Source organism: Chanodichthys erythropterus, chromosome 13, assembly GCF_024489055.1.
Source record: "Chanodichthys erythropterus isolate Z2021 chromosome 13, ASM2448905v1, whole genome shotgun sequence".
Classification (NCBI taxonomy): domain Eukaryota; kingdom Metazoa; phylum Chordata; class Actinopteri; order Cypriniformes; family Xenocyprididae; genus Chanodichthys; species Chanodichthys erythropterus.
In genome coordinates this window covers 50,505,478-50,527,703 of record NC_090233.1, presented here as the reverse complement: position 1 = coordinate 50,527,703, position 22,226 = coordinate 50,505,478, and positions in this window count along the sequence as shown.

Sequence of the window (22,226 nt, the reverse complement as noted above, 5' to 3'; positions counted from 1 at the left end):
AATACATAAATACTGATCTATACAGTATGGCAGCTGATTGTGTGTGTTAATTAATCAGAAGATTTAGGGATCGTAAAGGAGGTGGCGGGTTGTGGTGAGAAATAACAGACAGACAACAGGATACATTTGATTTTGAAATATAATTTGGTCTTGAATTATAATTTGATCTTGAAATATAATTTGATCTTGAAATATAATTTGAAATTTACAAAAAGAACAAAAGCAAGTAAATTACAATTTCACATGAACAATGTACAATAAAGATTGGTTTTGAGAATTTCCCTTGAGTGCACTCTTTTCACCCCAAAAATATACACGGACCGGTCATTTCAATATTAGAAAGAGGAGAAGAAAAGAAAAGAAAGAGGATGAAACAGATAGAAGAATTAATGTTTCTCTCATCAAATCTCACAGATAATCCAATAAGGACTCTAATGTTAATCAAGTGGGTTACTGGTATGCTGTCAAGAGTTCAATGTTCTGTGTAGTACTGATCAGTTTTTTTTCTCTTTTCCCGTTCTGTTCAGTAAATTCCCTCAAGGAAGGGATGCTAATAGTTCTCTAGGTTGAAAGCAACTTGCTTTCTCCAAGCAGGAATGATAATTTCAAAGAAAGCATATTGTCCTTTTCTTTGTGATGTGTCGTCCTTTTTCCTCCGTAGCATATTTTGGTGGCTCGCCATCAAATGTGAAGTTTCGCAGGATGTCACAGAAGATCACAGGAGTATCGCAAATCCGTAGAATGAAGAAGAAGAAAAAAATAGAAAAACAATCCTGATCACAGACCAGAACATTCATTTAGTGAATCTGAGAATGAATTTCACATCAAAGATCAAAATAATCGAAATAAAGAAAATATACAATTACCATTTCTACAAAAAATGATATATTACTCATTTACCTCTCAATCAAGTCTGGGCGCGTGTCTTTACACGTGACCCACAATGGCATCAGTGAACTGCAATGAACAGTAATAACCATGCGGTTTACTATGACGCTCAAGATTGAAATAATCAAACAAAAATAATAAAAATACAAATCTCATTTTTTTTCAAGAAAAGATTCATTAGTTATTTACCTCTACGAATTGATTTTACTTGCTCACAGGCGCATGTCTCTCACACGCTCGTGTGTGGCCTACAATGGCGTTGGTGAACTGAAATGAACAACCACGCGGTTCACCGTGACCACATTCTCTTAACCACTCAGACTGAAATAAAAATGTAACTAAAATATACACATTTATTTTACAAAAAGTTGTAATAGTCTTTTACCTCAGAGTACGTTTTTTTCTCTCACACAGGCGTGATACTAAATTATTATTATTATTTTTTTTTTAAAAAGTCTGAGCTTATTAGTTTAAATAGCAGAAAACACATATAAAATAATTGACTTTAAGTGAAAAGTAAAGCCAAGCTCTCCTAAAAATGATGACAAATAATTTCCAGACACATTGCACAGCACCCAAAATAGATCATTTTACTAGACTGTGTTTTAACAAATTAACTGCATTTTCTGTCTCCTACCTTAAGGCAAATGTCCATCACCCCTGGAGTTACTGGGGTCCATTCTGTATGATCTGACATTGCTGCAGTGTTGGTGATCAAATCTGGTGATGAAATAAAATGTATGATGATTGTGATCCATTATTTATGCTGTCAAAATCGCATGACATGAGTCGTCATTGTAATTCCATGTAATCACATCAAAGGAGCCAAATGAATAGGTGGAGTTTCACTTTGGTGGTGTTGTGCAATATTCAGTTTTGTATGATAAATCTTCTGAGCTATTAAAATAAATAAGGACACAACAGAGCGAATAACCTATGACAGTTTAGGCTGACAGTTTTTTTACTCTTTGATGTCTTTTTTATTTAATTTGTGAGGTTTTTAATTTAATTAGAATAGTTTGATTAGTTGTCATTACAGGTTACTACATACTGCAGCGTGTCAACAACAATAATACCTGAAATAAACCTCTACAAATGTATCTGTGGCTTAATAAAATGTATATAAGATAGTCTGCTGAGAGTATTCTGTGTCATTGCTAATTTCTTGATTATTTTGTATATAGCCAGAGTGTCTCAGCCTCCACAGTCCCATCGGCTCAAGATTCCTTTATCAACACCAAACCTCGCGACTTCCTGTTTTCTCATATTATACTGGATATCATGTAGAATTATCATTAAAGTCACACAATGCACATTTACTTGTATCTGTCACATTTTTTTTTTTTTTTAAAGCTTTAAAGGGTTATGCTAGTTCACCCAAAAATGAAAATTTTGACCTTTGTTCATCTTTGGAACACTATTAAGATGTTTTTGATAAAATCCGAGAGGTATATGACTCTGTAATACTGTTCGTAGGATTTAGGAAGGAAGACGACAAGGGTCGGGTATGACTGCTGGCTGCTTTTATTTTAATAATAAAGAAAAGGTGCAAACAGGCACAAAACAATCAACAACCAAACAAAACAAATCCTCCGGCACTTCAGTCCTTCTGGTACGTGTGGCAGCCAGCAGTCCTTCTCTCTCTCACTCACTCCTGTTTCTCCTGGCGTTAAGTACTCTCTCCACGCCAATTACTGCAACAAGAGACAGGTGTTTGTTATTACTCCTGACGCTCTCCCCCGCTGCAGCGTTCGCTGAACAACGCCCCCCCTGCCACATACCCCCACCGCCCGACTCAGGCCGGGGAGCCAAAATCCGCCTGTAATTTGGTTAAATCAATGAGCTGTGAGGGTGAGAGGTGATCTCCCCCTGGGGCCAGAGCGAGAGATTGTTTTTTTATATTCGCTTCTGGTCCAAGATCATCCTCTCCGCTAATCACCATCGCCAGCATCACTGGTTCTCCCTAATCAGTGAGGATTTCCTTAGGAATCCCCACTCGGGAGATTAAAGAAAACAGTGCGTCAGCAACACTCTTAGCGGAAATGTTGCGGAGAGCCACTGCTTCTGGATATCGTGTTGCATAATCCACAATGACTAATGCAAAACGATGTCCTCGTGCTGATCGCTCTAATGGCCCGATGAGGTCCATACCAATTCTCTCGAAGGGGACCTGCATTAATGGGAGGGGGCGCAATGGCGCTTTTGGGGTGGCCGGTGGGTTAACCAACTGACATTCACGACAAGCCGCGCACCACCTACGCACATTCTCGTGAATGCCCGGCCAAAAAAATCGGGTCATGAGGCGATTTAGTGTCGTTCCCTGTCCTAAATGACCAGCCATTGGATTAGAATGAGCCGCCTGAAAAAGCATTTCCCGGCGGCTCGTAGGAACTAATAACTGTGTTGTATCTTCTTTTGTCTGAGCGTCTTGGGTCACTCGATACAACCTATCTTTAATTATTGCAAAATATGGATAGGTAAGTGGCTGTCCAGGATGGAGAGGCTGACCGTCGATGGTCTTGACCTGTTCAAATGCGCATTTCAGCGTCTCATCCTGAGACTGCTCCAGGGGAAAATCATCACGCTCCGAGAGAATCATTCTCTCGATCTCGCTCTGTTCCCCTGAAGCAGCACCCAGTGGTCCCGGATCAGTCTCTCCCGCCTGTACACTCACACTCGCCTCCCGTGCATTTTTTCCCCAAGAGGCATCCGTACATAAAACCCCCAATAATTCTGTAAATGCTGGCCAATTCGTTCCCAAAATTAACGGATGCCGGAGGTGCGGATTAACTGCCACCTCAACACTATGTTTTTGACTCCGAAATTGAATAATAACTGGCACAATAGGATATTCCACCACATCCCCGTGTACACACCGCACCTTAACCATGCGGCTCGTATCCAATGCCCCGGATTGTATCAGACTTTGATGGATCGAGGTTTGGTTACATCCTGAATCCACCAAAGCCTGAAAGGTACCCCCCTTAATACTCACAGGTATTTGGTACCACCCAGCCTGACCAGGGGCAGCCTGCAGGTCATCCGGGACCCAGATCATTGTCCCCGCCTCCATCACAGGACACCTGTCCACAAAATGGTCCGGGTCCCCGCAACGCCAGCAGGCCGGCCCAGACCTCCCCGCCGCTCCGGTGGCAGAGAGCGGGTTAAGTGGCTGACGTGGAGAGAGCGGAGAAACAGGAGCGGGGTCCAACCCGGCCGGTGGTAGTCCCGCCCCCCTGGGCGGGACTCGAGGCGCCGAGTACGAGTGTTGGTTATTGTGTGTTGGCGGGGCGGGACTCGAGGAGGGCCGGGTGGACGGGACCTAGGCAAAGGGACAGGCCGAGAGAGAGAAGGAGGGGGAAGAGAAGGAGAGAGAGAGACAGATGGGAGAGATTCGCCGACCCCTGGGCACGCCACCATGTGGTCCTCTGCGAGATGGATGGCCGATTCCAGCGACGTGGGGCGGTGGCACTGGACCCACTCGGCCGTTCTTCGGGGAAGCCGAGTGATAAACTGCTCCAGTACCACACGATCGATGATGCTCTCCACGTCACTTCCATCGGCCAGCAACCATTTGCGGCAGGAGTCCCGGAGCTGTTGGGCCATCACGAGGGGCCGGCCGGCCTCTGCCAGCTCCAAAGACCGGAAGCGCCGGCGATGTTGTTCGGGGCTCCGGCCGACCCGCTGGATGATGGCCCTCTTGAGATCGTCGAACTCCAGGAGGCTCTGCACCGGAAGCTGCTGCGCCGCTACCTGGGACTCCCCGGAGAGCAGTGGGACCAGGCGCATCGGCCACTGGTCCCGCGGCCAACCACAGATCCCGGCCGTCTTCTCAAAAAGATCCAGAAATGCCTCCGGGTCGTCCTCAGGCCCCATTTTGTTGAGAGGGAGGTGGGCGGGCGCAGCTTGTTGGACCGGGGCTTCCGGCCGAACCTCCCGGTCAATCCAGCTCCGGAACGTCTCACGGTCCTCCTGCTGGACTCGGAGGAGGGCCTGGAACCGCCTCTCCTGATCCTGACGCAAGTCCAGCAGGGCCTGGTGTTGTTCTTGCTCCATGACCGCGAGAGATGCAATTAGTTCCGCAAATGGTGCAGTAGCAGAGGGCGTCTGCATGGCGGCGGCTTCCGTCTTCCTTCCCGGGTTTCGGCACCACTGTAATACTGTTCGTAGGATTTAGGAAGGAAGAGGACAAGGGTCGGGTATGACTGCTGGCTGCTTTTATTTTAATAATAAAGAAAAGGTGCAAACAGGCACAAAACAATCAACAACCAAACAAAACAAATCCTCCGGCACTTCAGTCCTTCTGGTACGTGTGGCAGCCAGCAGTCCTTCTCTCTCTCACTCACTCCTGTTTCTCCTGGCGTTAAGTACTCTCTCCACGCCAATTACTGCAACAAGAGACAGGTGTTTGTTATTTGCACTTAACCCGCTCATTCACCGCGCCTCTCCTGACGCTCTCCCCCGCTGCAGCGTTCGCTGAACCACACCCCCCCTGCCACAGACTCCTTCAGCAATTTAACCACCAATTTCAGGGTCCAGAAAGGTACTAAAATCATTGTTAAAATAGTCAATATGACTGCAGCGGTTCAGCCTTAATGTTATGAAGCGACAAGACTTTATTCAACCATATCTCCTCTTCTGTGTCATTCTTGTACTCTGTTTAGGCTACGTTCAGGGCTTCTAGGTTCAGTATTGGCTGGCTCCTGAATCTCATACATTAGCATTCAGCCAAGTGTTTCATGAATTACCTTGTTTCTAGCATGTTTGGTACTTCATGGCATATTTAAATTTGTTTCTGGGAGTGAATTACATTCCTTTTGCCAGCAGGTGGCGCTATGACGAACTGAATATTGGCATATAGATGACTTCTGGCCAGGACTCTCATCAAACATGTGAAATTTGGGGCAGTTTGGACACTGTATGCCTGAGTTACAACAGCTTCCTCTTTCATGGTGAAACATCAGATTTCGTCAGGCCACCACAGACACACCCTTTAACGAAAACTCAAGATATTTGCAATTTAACGTCACCAAGGCCTTAAAATTAGACTGACCAAATATGATTTTGATCTGGTTAAATCTCTATGAGGAGATAATCTAAGTCTAAAACGTTATTTCCTGTTGCCAGCAGGAGGCACTATGACTAACTGTATATTGCCATGTAGATGTCTTCAGGCCAGGACTCTAATCAAACATGTGAAGTTTGGGGCAGTTTGGACATTGTATGCCTGAGTTACAACTAGGGATGCTCATTTCGGTTAAATTTCTCGACCGACAACCAACGCTCGTTATCCGATTAACTGTTAACTGATAAGATTATAATATTGTATAGCCTATATGATGATAATATGATATGTATATATATATATATATATATATATATATATATATATATATATATATATATATATATATATATATATGACATTAAATAAAAAATACAATTGACGAGTGTCTGTGTCTTCCACGGGTTTATTTTAACATGCAAACAGCAGCATAGAACAGATAAACAACAGAACCTGGATTCACATTATCAAATTGTCACGCAACTGCAGCGTTTCTGACAACAGAAAAAAATAATTTAAATATAAGGCATAAAATAAATAGGCCTACACTAACCTATTTTTCACTTAAATGTTTAACAAATTAAGATGAAAAAACAAAAACACGGTGAATCCATTGAAGCTTTGAACAACTGGTATTTTACACATTTTTTCCATCAAATAAAAATAGCAGGCCTACCTCAAGGATTGTTATTGTTATGACCACGGACGGTGTAAGTGTGCATACCGAACGCGTCTTTCCGCGCTCATGGGCAAAGGAGTTTCTTTGAAAGGCTCGCGCACAAGACTGAGCGGAATGCGGGAATGAAGTATACAATGAAGTATACCAAGTATACCATACCTAAATTGTAATGGACTGGAGCTCACGGTTCACATCGAGAGAAATGGGAACGCGGGGGCACCGCGATGCGACCGCAAAAGGCACTTTCACTTTCGTGATCAAATGCATGCCACTGATAAGCTTTGTAAATGCAGTAGTACAGTAGCTATATAGCCTACATACCAATTAAACGTGCAGGTCTCCTCTCGTGCATCCTCCCCACTGTGTCGCCGGTCGAGGCAATAATTTTCGTTTCGCTTTTAGATATCTCTTTTATAGATGCCATCAATGCTTTTAACTTTCTAGATGTAATTACCGAACTCAAAACAGTCCATAAACTACAAATCCTCACGAAAACTTCAGTCAAGCCAGCTCGCGCATCAATCTGAGAGATCAGCCTCTTACCTTAAAGTGTCAAATTTCTCGGTTTCTGAATGGACGGTTTTGCTTGATTGACAAACGCTAACGTTCGGCCACGATTTATATACCATCGACCTGTCCTAAAACGTTAGCACGCTGTGATCGATTGCTTGGAGATTGCGTTTTTCTCTGTTCGAGAGCGCATTTCCTCTTCTTCACATCTGCGACAAAACAGTTGATTATTTATGAACGAAAGCTTACAGAAACGTGAAACTGGTCTCATTTGAAAGAAAATATCCTAAGCTAAAAGATGATAATTTGTGACTGATTGAAGCAGCCCTTATCAAAAGTGCGGGGGTCGATTTCTGTCTTTTCAAAACTGCGGGGGTCCTGATCCCCCTGTCCCCCGTGCCAACGGCGCGCCTGACCCTTTCTATCGAAATGGTCAGTACTTCTTTTCGCTCGCTTCATTTTGCTTGTTGCTTAGCGAAATATGTCTGGCACGTGTGAAACGCCCCGCGGGTTAACAAATAAGCATATATGTATATATAGCATATTTTTCTTTAACCATGCAGCAAACAGCAAAAAACAAAACAAAAAAACATAATAATAAAAAAAAAAAAACGTTCAACTGATAGTATTAATCGGTTAAAATTCTTACTTTCGGTTAACGGTTAAACGGTCAATGTGAGCATCCCTAGTTACAACAGCTTCCTCTTTCATGGCGAAACATCAGATTTCGTCAGGCCACCACAGACGCGCCCTTTGGCAAAGAGTCAAGATCTTTGCAATTTTAACATCACAAAGACCTTTAGATTAGACGGACCAAATATGATGTTAATCTGATTAAAGCTCTAGGAGGAGTTTGGTAAAGTACAACGTGTGGAAATGGCAAACACTGCAAAAGTTTTGCAGAGAAAATTCTAAATATCTCACGTCCTTTAGGGTTTACAGATTTTGGACCCTGGATTTTTTTTGTAGGTGTTGGGCTGTTAGATCTGTCTACTGAATTTCATACCTGTACGTGAAATGTAGCGCAAAAAGCGTTTAATTGAAATTTTGTAGGTGGCACTATCGAGACATTTTGACACACCTAATTCTGAAACCCATATCAGATGTAAATGTTCACCACTTCTGACATGTGTGCAAAGTTTCATGAGTTTTCAAGCATGTTCAGGCCCTCAAAAATGTGATTTATTTCAGAGAAGAACAATTGACTGAGCAATTACAATAGGGTCCTCACACCATTGGTGCAACAAAAGAAGATATTCTGAAGAACAAAAGAAGATAAACTTGTAGAACACAGTAGTTTCGCGAACTTTGCAGCCCACAAACAAACATAACGATGGAAAGACACACATTTAATTAAAGAAACCAAAAGCCAGGAGAAACAATAGAGGCATATGTAAGTGACCTACGAAACAAGGCACAGAGTTGCATATAAGGAACAAGGCTCTACTATGATTGAATGGGAGACAGGGAATGGTCCCTGCTTTTTGTATTACAAGCATAGGAGAAGGTCTTTGGGATACCAAGGAACTCCTGGGTACCTGACCGGGAGATGACCATATTTACACTTGTTTTTCTATATGTATCACATTCCTATACCATGAGCTATATGATGTATTCTCTCTCTCATTGGTTAAACCTATATTACACCCCTTGTACTCTTTCTATATATTCTCTCTGCTAAATAAACTGAGACTATATTCTCCCTCAGTGCTGAGTAATTGTTTATTCAGTTACCAATTAAGAGGACTGGGATGAGGCATTTAGGAGCCGTAATCTAACAATTTTGGGGCCTCGTCCGGGATTTCTCCAGACAGGTAAGAAATAAAATACTTAAGTGCATCTTACTGTCTGTTGAGAAACTGATCCTTGTATTTTCGTGCCGCACTTTTTCATATTTGTTGAAAGTGGATAGCCTTGTATTTTGATAAATGCGGGAAGAATGAAAGAAGACTGTTCACCCTTTCATTTTTTGGTGTTATCCTCACAGATTTTATGCGTGGGAAGGGAATAGATGAGTTTCTCATAAGTCTATTTCATGGTGATATCCTCGGTTCTTGTTGGCAGTTGAATGAATAATACTGAATTTAATTTTTCTTTCCTTTTGGCCAAAAAATACCAAAAATGTTAATATAAAGCCGCGGACTTTAATTTGTATTTTTTTTTTTTTTGGCCATTCTCTGAAATTGTAAGGCTTTCATTAAAGAAAAGGAGAGATCCTTGTTGGCTGTTTCAAATGGGTGAAACAATTAGTCGACCGTTAATGGGGGAAACCCCCAAGGATTTCATGAATCGCAATAATAAAGCGTTTTTTACGGAACCTTATCTCTCTAATCTCGCAGGATGGTCAGAAGGGAAAATACAATTAGATCCATTTCCCCACAATGGTTCTTTTAAAGATGAAGATATGTGTGCTGCAAAAGATATGATCTTTGGTTCTTGGGGTGACCCAGGATGGTCAATTGATTATATAAAAGATGCGTATAAAGCTTGGATGAAGATGAAAACTTATTGGGATAAGAGGCCACAGTTTAAAAAGCAAGACAGCTCTCTCTCTCAGACTCAGCAGAAACCTGATTCATCCCTTCCCCCGTATGAATGTGTTGTTTCTGCTGAAATTCCAAAGCCCTTGACCAATCGATTCTATCCGCAGTTGCCGACCACAACTGAAGTTTTTCCATTTGTACAGCTTCCAGATGGTTACAAAATTACTCCTCTGAGTGTTACTGAGGCCATGACTATTTGCAAAGTTTTACCTGATCCGGCTAGGTCACTACATCAATTTGTGGCTGTACTGCAACGGTTAACAGCCTACAGTCAACTGACGGGGCGAGATTATCGTTTTATTTTGACTAAAACACTGCCTGCGGAAATCACAGAGGAGGAAATGATTGAAGAAGTTGATTACTTAAAGCCTATGTATGATACGCCACCTGTTCGTCGTGTTGTATCTCAGAAAGCTGGAGATTCTAATCCCCTTGATTGGTCTAAACCTTCACGAGTGCTTTTAATTTCGGACTCCGATGAGGAAGATGAAGGTGATTGGGTATGGGCCAGCTCAGGTAAACTTAAAGATTTTTCAAGCAACTGACTGCTTTTTTGATAAAGGTGTCTTCTGCTAAACAAGACACATGCAGCCAATACCAAACAGAGATCTGGTGAAAGCCCTGTTGCATTCTTTAACACTAGCACTACCGGAATTCTATAACTACTAGAACTGCCAATAGCGGTCATTTTGACTGTTCATACCAGACAGCAGTGAATGTCATTTTTGTCATGTTATATTTACTTCAAAGCTTCTATGGTCATGTTTTATGAAAAATGTGGGGTAATTTAAGCATACATAATAAAATATGTTCGTGATATTATTGTGTAAGAGCTACTAGACCTCCCACAAAAGTGCATGCCGCAATTTGCTTTCCGCAATTTGCATTCGGCAAGCTGGAGAACAAAGTTTTTCACCGCAGTTAAAATGTTGTTTTTGATAGTCAAAATGTCAACAAATATAAAATGAAGCAGAATACTTCGTTAGATAAAAACATATTGTGAATTTTGGAAATGATTACATCTGTTTTTATTCAATAAATTTTGACTTTTGGAGTTTACAATGCTTTAGCATTATCGGAAATGTTTGGACCACACGAATCGGAAACAATTTTATGCAGCCTCTAATGAAATCTAGAATGAATAAATAGTTCTGTTATATTAGGACAGATAATAAACATCATAACACAAAATTGAAATTTAAATGAATGTGAAAATTTATTAGGTTTTAAACCTGCTATTGTAACTAATTACAGATACAAATTTGAAGTAGATCAATATTCTGTTAATTCTTAAAAAAAATTGATGATATATTAACTAATAAAACATCACAATTTATGGACTTGAAAATACATTTAACAAAATGTTCAAAACTAAAATAAAGAATATAAAAATTCCATAAACTGCGGGAAAACGAACTGACTTGAAAAGCAATTTTTGTGAGCAAAAATATCATGCTGTAAAATTATTATGAAAATATCATGCTGTAAAATTATTATGAAAAATCATGCTGTAAAATTATTATGAAAATATCATGCTGTAAAATCATACTGAACGCATTATCCTCTAAGAGGTCTGTCTTGAAAAAGGCATTTAATTTTCGGGCAAACAACGACCATCATTCACTGACGCATGTGGATCGATTACTCGCAGGCAACACAGGTAATCTCTAACTTCCAAATGCAGCTCCCACACACTACCCTTTGGTATTTGTTACAAGTGTGTTTTGTTTTGTTTTTCTTGCAGTTTCTTCGCACTTGGCACTGCCTTCTTATCTCCATCTGCTGCTGCTGCCTGGGTTCTGGCCCTCGCACCATCAGCTGTGTTGCTTTTGCTTTCATGTGGCCGCCGCGAAGTTCAGTAGCGAGTCGCATTATAAAGTTCCTCCGTGACATTCTCTCATTTGTGCATTTCTGGAAGAGGATGGAAGCATTTATCGCAGCAAGGTCAAGGATATTATAAAACACAGCAACTGGCCATCTGTGTGTCGGCGCTTTCACCGAATATTTTCTCGCCATTTGATCAAGCACATCTACCCCGACCTTGGTTCGGTTGTAGTATGTGACGGTCTCTGGTTTCACCTTTTGGCCACTTGTGATGGCAACATCTGTGTGGACAGTGCTGAGAATGCAGACGTTTTTCTTTGCTTTGCCTTGGTAGACTGTGAGTGTTGCATTTTCACTTTTCAGCACCTTTGTGGTCAACAGCGGCCGTTGCTCCTTTACGCATGGGGGCAGCTCTCGTCTGCTCTTATTTATTGTGCCAACGAGGCTGTTTTTTTTTGGCCTGTAGTGTCTTGGCCAGTTCGAGGGAAGTAAAAAAGTTGTCAGTGGTGATGTTCCTCCCCTTCCCCACGTAAGGCTCAGCCATTTTCAACACCACACTGTCTCCAAGTCGCTGACCTGGTCTCCGTGTCTCGTCTTTGCCCAGATATGGCGCACCATTCAGCATATATTTGGTATCGACGTCAGCAGCTAGCCAGAACTTTATACCAAATTTATCGGGTTTGCTTGCTATATACTGGATAAAGCTACACCTTGCTTTTGTTGGGAAGAGCTGCTCATCAACAGTTATATTGGCTCCGGGTTTGTAGCAAGCGATGCTGTTCTGAACAAATTTTTCCCAAACCTCGGCCACCAGGGCAAACTTGTTCTCTTGCAGCCGTGTGCGTCTGGTCTCCTTTTTATCAAAACGCAGGAATCGCATGATTTCCTGAAATCTATTTCGGGACATGGTCTCCTTGAAAAATGCATAACCCTAGTCAGCTGACCAAAAGCTCGCCAGGTCCATGCCTTTTCCACCTTGCGCACCACGAATCTAGATGAGGGCAATGAAAGCCTTTAGCTCATCGACTGTTATATCCCATGAGCTGTCCTCCTCTACTCTGTGTGCTTCAGCAATGGTGCAGTCCCTGATATGCTTCAACATGCCATCATCAACCAAACAGAGAAATGCGGTGAGGGCATCTTCAATGTTGTGCTTTGCATATGGTGTGGGTCCTGCAGCTTCTGTCATGACATTCTGGCTTTGTAACCGTCCCCTGTTTTCACTGCACTGTATAACAGTCCACACAGTACCGTCTTTCGCTGTTTGGATCTCTGCTGAAGGTAGATTTAGTAAGATAGCTTCGTCATCCAGTGGCGGGCTAGGTGCTCTTGTGGTTGGCTCAGCAGGCACAGCTGATAATTCAGGATTTTGCAATGTCGCCAAAAAATTATAGCCTAATTAGTTTGTTTATTTCATGAAATATCAGTTTCATCAGGGCTAGCATAATAATAATAATAATAATAATATTGTTGTTGTTGTTGTTGTTAGAGGCTATCTCATTATAATATTGAAGTGGGTAATTATTGATAACAGCCAGGATAGTATCGATAACATACCCAAAGTAGCAGATGAAATGACAGTTGTCGAATTTGAAGTGTCCACTCTCCTTTTTTTACGAACCGGAATTATCTCTAAATCACTCTCAGAATCAGTGTCAGACGAACTGTCAAGAGACCAAGAGACATCGCTCTCTGCTCCTCCATCAGACTCTGCATCATCAATGTTCTCAAGCAAGGATAAAACCTCAGTGACAGTCATTTTCTTTCTTGTTGCCATTTTGACGGTAAAGCTAAGTTTTAGCTTAGCAAAAGCATACAAAGCTGCCAGAGAAAGGTTGCTAGGCAACAGCTACGCACATCTTTAACGGCAGGAAAATGCGCTGAGGAGATACAACGCCTGTAATATGTGCGGTCAAATTGACCGCTATGGCCATTCAAGGTAGAAATACTCAGAACTCTTTTGTGTTTTGTAATTTTAATAAAATAACAATGTTAAAATAAAATTTACATTAATTTAAGAAAAGACATGGAACTGTAGTTATATGGGTTTTATTTCAACAAAGTTATTACATTGCAAATCTTTAAAACGGTCAAAATGACTGCCTTGGTAGTTCTAGTGTTAACAGATTTAAACATGCATGGGTTGAGGAGTCTGCGATTCCTATTGATCAAAATTGTCCATTGTTCTTAAATACGTTCCTAAATAATATGAACAAAGACACTGTGCAGTTAATTCGTATAACTACTCCAAATATTACTACCATTTCTGTTGATGAATTGGGACAACACTTGCGTGAGCTTTCCTCCGCTGGAGCCTTTGATGTCTCCAGGGGCCTGCAATGCTTCAAGTTAATGCTGCTGTGAATCCTAGCCCGCAACAGTTTCGAAACATGAGATGCTGTTTTTATTGTGGCAAGCCAGGTCATCTGGAACGTGACTGTAGGAAAAAGGCTTGGGATTTGAAGCAGAGGTCAGAAAAGCAGAGAAAGAGGAGCTCTGGTGGCTCTAAGCAAAGGCCCCCACTTGCGCTCCCTTCTGCAAAGACTGACTAACAAAATCCGGTCTCTACTATAACCTGGCCACAATGACTCAGCTCCAGTTTGACTAAGCCCTCCTCTAATAATTTTTCACTGATTTCTTTGAGTTATCTGAATGTGTCAACTGTTTTGCCATTTATTGAATTAAATGCTGACCATAAACCCTATATTTTTCTCATAGATAGTGGGGCAACTATCTCACCATTATCTTCTCTTGTTTATGAGGGCTCGATTACAGGAAAATATGTCAACTCTGTGGGAATCAACGGTGTACCTGTGAAATGGCACCAACATTTTCGTTTACTTCTTATGATATCCCATCATTGTTTAAAATGCATGCATTTGCAATCATACCTAATTCACCATTTTCCCTTCTCGGTAGAGATCTCATGCATAAATTGGGTATTCAATTTCATTTTGATGCTGACTCTCTACAACTTATGTTTCCTGCAGCCTTCTCTCTCACTGTTGATACAGGAAATGCTCTCTTTGAGGATGATTCTGCAACTGAGCTCAAACAGGAAATTGAGGGCGTCAACCCCAAGTTGTGGGTGGCCCATAAGGATGACGCAGGATTCATTGATGTCCAGCCCTATGTTGCTAAGGTATTAACAGACAAGCCTGTGTATCAAAAACAATACCCCCTCTCAAAAGAAAAGGTGGAGGGTATTCTTCCTGTTATTGATAAACTACTGGCTCAAGGCATCCTGGTGCACACTCATTCACCTTATAATACACCAATTAATCTGATTAAGAAAGCAAATGGTTCTTGGCACTTAACTCAAGATTTGAGAAAAGTTAATGAGTTGGTAACACCATTGTCTCCTATTGTACCTGATGTCCTCAGTTGCACCTGTGACATCCTCATCACAGGTGCAACTGAGGACATGTGTGCTGCTGCCTCTAAAATTGTCTGCAACATTTTGGCAGAGGTTGGTTTCAAGGCATCTAGAGAGAAACTACAGTGAGTACAGAGGAGGGTCGAATACCTTGGACATGAACTGTTACAGGGCAAAGTGCTGACAGAGTGAAAGCTATTGCTACCTTCAAGCAGCCATTGACACGGAAGCAGATGCAAAGCTTCCTGGGACTGGTTAATTATTGCTGATCATGGGTGCCCAACTGTTCCATGTATGACAAAATCCTACGAACTGCTACTCTGAGGGACACAGAGGACATTACATGGTCAGCTGAGATGGACCAAGCATTCAGACATTTGAAATCCTCCCTTATGAAACCTCCTGCACTCGGCCTCCCAAATTACACTCAAGACTTTCATCTGTACGCGCATGAAAGTGGGGGCACAGCCGCAGCAATCCTGGCCCAGGAGCACTGGGGTACTTTTCGTCCCATAGCTTATTTGTCTAAAACTCTCGATTCAGTAGCCAGGGGACTTCCTGCTTGTTTGCGTGCAGTGGCTACCATGGCGGTCATGGTTCAAGATGCTGAAAAAATTGTGTTATCACATAAATTGATAGTGCACACCTCTCATCAGGTAGGAGTCATTATGAGCAATATTTCTACTCAACATATGACTGCTCAACGGAGCTCTGGCTATGAGGCTATATTATTAGCTACTACTAATTTGATTCTAAAACCAACTTCTGTTATTCATGGCCCTACTGTACATTTGCACAGGTTGCTGACGCAAGGTGAAGTTGAGAGTGATGACCACGATTGCCTGGACAGAATCCAGATTTCGAATGCCTGCAGGCCAGATGTTTCCACATCTGTCCTGGATGAGTCCTGTTTCAAGCCAATTTAATGTATAATGATAATGTATACTTGTGTGGGTATGCTATTGTTGAATTACCTGATCGTGTAATTGAGGCATACTCCTTGGCATACAAGTCAGCACAAGTTGAAGAATTGCTTTAACGAGAGCTTGTCAATTGGCAAAAGATCAGTGTGTTAATATATACACTGACTCAAAATATGCATATAGCATAGTCCATGATTTTGTTAAATTGTGGGAAGAAAGAAATTGTAAAACCTTAGAAGGAAAACTTTTTGCTCATCATAATAGTGTGGCAGAGCTCATTAATGCAGCACAACAACCATCAAAACTCTCTGTTATCAAAGTAGCAGGACATGCGTCAGGAGAAACAGATGAGGCCAAAGGAAATATATTTGTAGATGAAGTAGCGAAATGGGCTGTTAAAGAAGTTATATTAAGTCCACATGTAAGCGAAAGGGGCACATATGTGCCTATGATGAATTCATCATTGATTAATGATTTGGACATTACAAGCTAACCCTACGCAAGGGTAGGGTTAGCTTGTCTGACTTATTGGTCAGACAATGAAGTAAAACCAGATCAAGCTGAAATTTTAAGAGACAAACAGTGTAGACTTGCACTACCTGCATCTGCGATTATTATGCTATGTAGACATTATCATGGTGTATCACATGTGTCAAAAAATAAAGTGATACAAATGTTGAATCGATCTTATGTTCGAAGAAATACTGATATTGGATGCTTGCCTGGTGTGTGCTCAAACCAACAAGCACAAGGCAACTAAACATGACTCTTTACCACATCCTGACCTACCATTCCAACACTTGCAAATTGATTTTACACACATCCCTCCTTGCGGAAATAATAAATATTTGCTTGTGATTGTTGACAGATTTTCTAAATGGCCTGAAGCTTTTCCATGTGGAAAAGAAAATGCACAGACGGTAGTTAAAGTTCTGGCTAAGAACATTATACCACGTTTTGGTATACCATCGGTCATAGACAGTGATTCTGGAACACCGTTCACTTCCAAAGACACACAATTGTTAACCAAACAACCAAGATGTCTCCGTTTGAAATCCTTATGTGTAGACCTTTCCCGACCCCATGGGTCAGAGGTCGTGCTGGCAATTTTTCCACAGGTGACACGGAGGTGATCATCCCGGATTATGTGGATTACCTAGTTAAAACTTTGAATAGCATCAATGGTGACGTGTCCCTCTCTCGCCCTCTTCCTGCAGAAAAGCCTACTCATCCTTTCGTTCCAGGACAATAGGTGCTGATAAAGTGTCTGAAGCCCACAAAACTGGGAGAACCAGTTTTGAAGTATCTGATGCCCACCACGGTGATTGCTGTGATGAGAACAGGAGTGCTGAATGACTTCCAGCCACAGTGGATCCATGCCAGTCGACTGAAAGCAGCTCCATCCCAGGGGAAAGTTCTGATCGATGCGGAGGAAGAAGCCAGTGAGCCAAGGAGAGATCCAAAGGAAGGTAAACCAAGACGTTAGAAGAGGAGAAGAAGAAAGAGATTGCTAGAGATCTAGAATCAGCAATAACTAACATTGAAGCTCTCTAGCCATGATTGCTAAATTGATATTTTACCTGGTTGTGCTGACAAATGTATTTATTCACATACAAGCTGCTGTTAGCACTGGTAATGAAACTTGGGTACATTATGAAGAAGAACCACATGCTTTCGCAGCTAATATCTGGTGGCAATTAGCCAACTACACTGACAAATATGAAGGAAAAACAGGTGACTTTTATGTTTGCACAAAAATGCCACATAGGGCCCTATCTTGCACCCAGCGCAATTGACTTTGTACACCGACGCATGTGTCATTCCTATTTTGCACCCGCGCAAAGCGCGCTTTTCCCTCCACAGAAGCACGTCCCTAAACTAGTGAATGAACTTGTGCTCCCTGGGCGGTTCAGCGCAAAAAAGGAGGCGTGTTCCAGCGCAAACAATCCCTGGTGCTATTTTGCTGTTCTATTAAACAATTGCGCCACTGACCTGAAAAAACCTAGTCTAAAGTCAGTGGCGCGTTGCGTGTTGTTCATTATGCTATTTTAAGGACACATGCTTGACCATAATGTATAGCGTGCACAACGCGCATACACTTTGCTCATGGAATCTACACAGATGCAACAGTTATTTTTGCAAATCATAAATTGTTACACTAAAAAAATATTAACACATGAGATGACGTAAATCATTGTGGTGTGCCACGAAGATGTGAAAAAACCTGTTTAACCGACGCTATTTTGGGTGGGTTTCTCCCATCCCCATACAACACAACTTCTCTGTCTTTCACTGCTCTTACAAGAACATCAGTCTCCTCGGCTGTGAACCGCTCCTGGCGTGCGCCTGGTAAATACGCCATAATACTAGCAATCCATAGTGAAACTTGCGCACCTGCTTTTAAAGGGAATGTTGGATGACGCTCTGATTGGTTTATTTCACGTTACGCCCAAACCACACCTATGAATAATGAAGCTACTTCAGACCAACCCATTTTAGATTTGCGCTGGGCGCAAGAGCCATTTATCCCGCCGGGAAAATAGCAACAGCGCCGAGACCCACCCACAAAGTTACTTGCGCTTCGCGCTTTGACACTTGCGTTTCAGATCGTTAAAATAGGGCCCATAGTGCTTCTGGACCAAATGCAAAGGTTAAATCACCAAGGACAGAAGAAGAATTGGAATGCCCTCTTTTTGTTAGCATTACTGGAATGATGGCTCCAAATAGAACTGCAATATGGAGTTGTGGAAAAAGTAGAATAATGATGCTTGCAACGCAAGTACATGCTAAAGTGACAACCATTGGCTCTATTCCAGACTCACTGATGTGTATGGAAAGAGAAACTGGAACAGTGAGACTGGGGGTAATTCCTAAAAGTAAATGTAATCTAACATACCATCACTGTGAGATAAAAAAATATACCATGTTGTATGAGTTATCTTTTGCATTATGGAAGAGCTAATAGTGTTCTAAAGAAATACCACGTCCTATATCTACTATGATTGCTTATGGATGGGCTAATCCTTTTATCCAAGACGTATGTTATAGTTATTGTGCACTTACGCCAGGTCAAAATTGCTATAGATATGCTCCTGCTTAACGGGAAACTAGAGCTATCAAAGATTGGTTTTGGCTGTGTGGACATAGATCATGGGTGGAAGATGTGCTCTAGTAACTTTGGAAGAATATTCTGGACTGGTACTGAAAGATTCTTTGAAGCAATGTTTCCAGGAGTAGGTGTTTCTAGTCTTCAAATTGAAGTAGAGGTTACAAGATATGAATTAATTTTATTTATCAGTACTATGTAACACTGGTATCACACCACTCACTATGCCACCAGACTAGTTCTAGGTTCCAAGGAGTGGGGAGGAAAAACAATAATAATTACCGTTGCTTTAAATACAAAAGGCCGGCAATTTACTGAATGCAAAACACACATGGAATATACAGTTGCAAAACAAAACCAAAAAAAAATACCCTGCAGGTTTGTAGTATTGAGGTAAGTATAATAAATGAAAAGGTATTTCACTTTCTTTTTGTTCTCTAGTTCACCTAAGTTATTTTAATCAGGCTAATCTAAGTTAGACCGGTCTTTTCCTAGGTTGCACCTATTTTGGAATTCCTATTTTTCTTCCTGAGTTAACTCTTTTCTCTTTCTTTTACAGGTAAGAAAATACCTTCAATTTACAACCAAATAAAAGTGGACCATAAGCATTTCCAATCACATTCAAACATATGAACTCAATATGAAAATAAAAGTATAACACCTTAAACTCAAGTTCAAGTCCAAATGTGAGTTCAATTATTCAGTTCAATGAAGTTTTAGTTCGATTCAGTCCAAAAATAATAATTAAATCGGTTTCCAGTTCAGTTCAAAAACAATTCCTGATACTCCTACCACTCTGGCAGCGAGTCACCGTACGCAGATTTCCTCACTGATGCGATGGATAAGATGAGTTGAAAGTCTGGGTCTGGCTCACCATCCTGAATCCCATCCATGCATGTGTACACCTGCACACCGAATACTAATCCTCGCTCCGACCGAGCCTCAAACCAAGCAAAAAACCTTACCTGTGTAACAGGTCATAAACAAAATAAATCTCTTTTTAAATCCTCAAATTACACAAATGAATGTTTCACAGTCTCTGAGTTGTAACATTACTGCTACGGTGCTTTTTCACCTCAATAATGGCGGCGGAGCGGCCTCTTTTAACTCACGGCTCCATTTCTCACACAACTACCGCACATCTTTCATTCACAAAGCATACGTTCACTTTTATAACATTCACAGTTTTCATAAACCCAAAATATTAACTGGTAAACAGTTTATGGCGAAGCATTTCCTTGTAAACAGCTACATTTTTTAATGTTAGCTCTCCGCCAGAGAAAGAGAGAGAGAAAAAAAAAAAAAGTACAACACGGCAAAATGCGAGAAAACAACTCAAACTCACCAAAATTAGTTCTCATAAAAAAACAGAAAAAAATCAACTTTTTCACTCTTTTTTCTACTTATTAAACACAGCTCGTTCTCTCCCTCAGGTCTCTGCTGCAGCGTCACTTAAGTGCTGCATCTAACGTCACTAATCCCTTAAAGGGGCAGTGACATGAATTTTCTATCGGCATACTTTTAATCTTAAACATTAAATTGTTGTATTAACATTTTTAATAAACCCTGATGAATTAATTTACATTAAATTAATCACTTAACTTCAGCTTTTAAACTATTTATTCTTATTTATGTCATATTTCAACATGGGTTACATCCTCCCCTCTTTACCTAATGCACATCCCTGTGCATTCTGAATCTATACTACCATAACTCTAGGGGTTTTTGGAAAGCAAGGCTCATCAAGGGAATCTGTAAACACATCACTCAAGGTTTGAAATAAAGACTGAACTATTGTAATCAACGGGTTCCCTAGCTCAGGGTAAGTCAGTCTTTTAGTCGCTTTCCTGTCTCTAATAGGTCTTCTAGAACAGTTACCCTCTGTCTGGATGTCAGTTTGGTCCATAACACTTGTGCTTTCTTTGCCTTCCTGAGCAGGTTGAGCAGAACGATGGACATTATCCAGGAGTTCTTTGTGGACCATCTCTTGTCTCGGGCCTCACAACATACACTGGAACGTCTCCAGACTGTCTTAGGACAACATACACATCGGACTCCCACCTGTCAGCCAGCTTGTGCTTGCCTCTAAGACGGACGTTTCGAACCAAGACTCTTTCGCCTTCCTTCAAGGTCGAGTCAACAACATGCTTGTCAAACCTCGCTTTGTTGCGACTGGATGTCTTTTTAGCATTCTCAGTTGTTACTTTGTAACTGTCTTCGAGTTGGGATTTCAGATTGCGAACATATTGCGAGTGTGAGCCTGGCTGGTGATTGACTGGTAGGCCAAAGGCTAGGTAAAATGGCAATCTTGGCTGACGCCCGAACATTAACTCGTAAGGGGTAAAACCAGTTGTCTCGTTTTTAGTACAATTATAAGCGTGTACTAATGGTTTGACGTAATCCCGCCAGTGACTCTTTTTCTGATTCCGAGGGTTCCCAACATGTTGAGCAGGGTCCTGTTGAAGCGTTCTACAGGGTTCCCTCTCGGATGGTAAGGGGTGGTTCTTATCTTTTGAGTGCCAATGAGCTCACACAGTTCTTTTATTGTTCGGGACTCAAAGTCGGGACCTTGGTCACTGTGGAGTTTTTCAGGGATGCCATAATGGACGAAAAAGTGGTCCCACACGCTCTTGGCCACTGTCCTGGCTTTCTGATTCGGGGTGGGGACGGCCACTGCATATTCCGTAAAATGGTCGGTAATGACCAGGATGTCTTTGGTGTTACTGGAGTCTGGCTCCACACTGAGAAAATCCATGCACACATGTTCGAGTGGTCTTGTAGCGATGATGTTGACGAGCGGTGCAGCTTTCTCGGGCATAGTCTTACGTCGTAAGCAGCGGTTGCAGGTTTTGACCTTAGTTTCCACCTCGGCTGACATTTTGAGCCAATAGAAACGCTTCCGGACGAGATCTAGGGTGCGCTCTGCGCCCATGTGGCCCATGTTATCATGGAGGCTCTTGAGGACTAAGGATCTCAGGACTTCGGGGAGCACAGGCTGGTAGTGGGTCTGAGCACGCTCTTGCCGCTTGCGATACAAAACACCATTTAAGACCAAGCTCAGGAAGTTCTTTCCTCAAGGATGGTGGGGTTTCTCTTCTAATTCCACTTGCCTGAGTACTTCACGGATGCAGGGATCGGCATTTTGCTTGTCTCTTAATTCAGCTGGTGCCAATGAGGGGATGACAGGTAAGCCACCAAGCTGATCCTCTTCTTCAAAGCTTTGTGGGAGAGCTTTTGGATGATGGGCAAGTGACACAACCAAGGTGGTGCTGGGTGATGTTTCCCCAGAGTGATTGTTGATCATTTGGCAAA